The sequence below is a fragment of the Piliocolobus tephrosceles genome, chromosome 3 (assembly GCF_002776525.5).
Source record: "Piliocolobus tephrosceles isolate RC106 chromosome 3, ASM277652v3, whole genome shotgun sequence".
Classification (NCBI taxonomy): domain Eukaryota; kingdom Metazoa; phylum Chordata; class Mammalia; order Primates; family Cercopithecidae; genus Piliocolobus; species Piliocolobus tephrosceles.
In genome coordinates, this window is record NC_045436.1 from 40,093,469 (window position 1) to 40,093,685 (window position 217).

The following is a 217-nucleotide window of genomic DNA, read 5'->3' on the forward strand; positions in this document are numbered from 1 at the left end:
TCCAAGTGAGCTCATTGTTCAGTTCCCACCTATGAGTGAGAACATGCTGTGTTTGGTTTTCTCTTCTTGTGATAGTTTGCTAAGAATGATGGTTTCCAGCTGCATCCATGTTCCTACAAAGGACACAAACTCATCGTTTTTTATGGCTGCATAGTATTCCATGGTGTATATGTGCCACATTTTCTTAATCCAGTCTGTCACTGATGGACATTTGGGT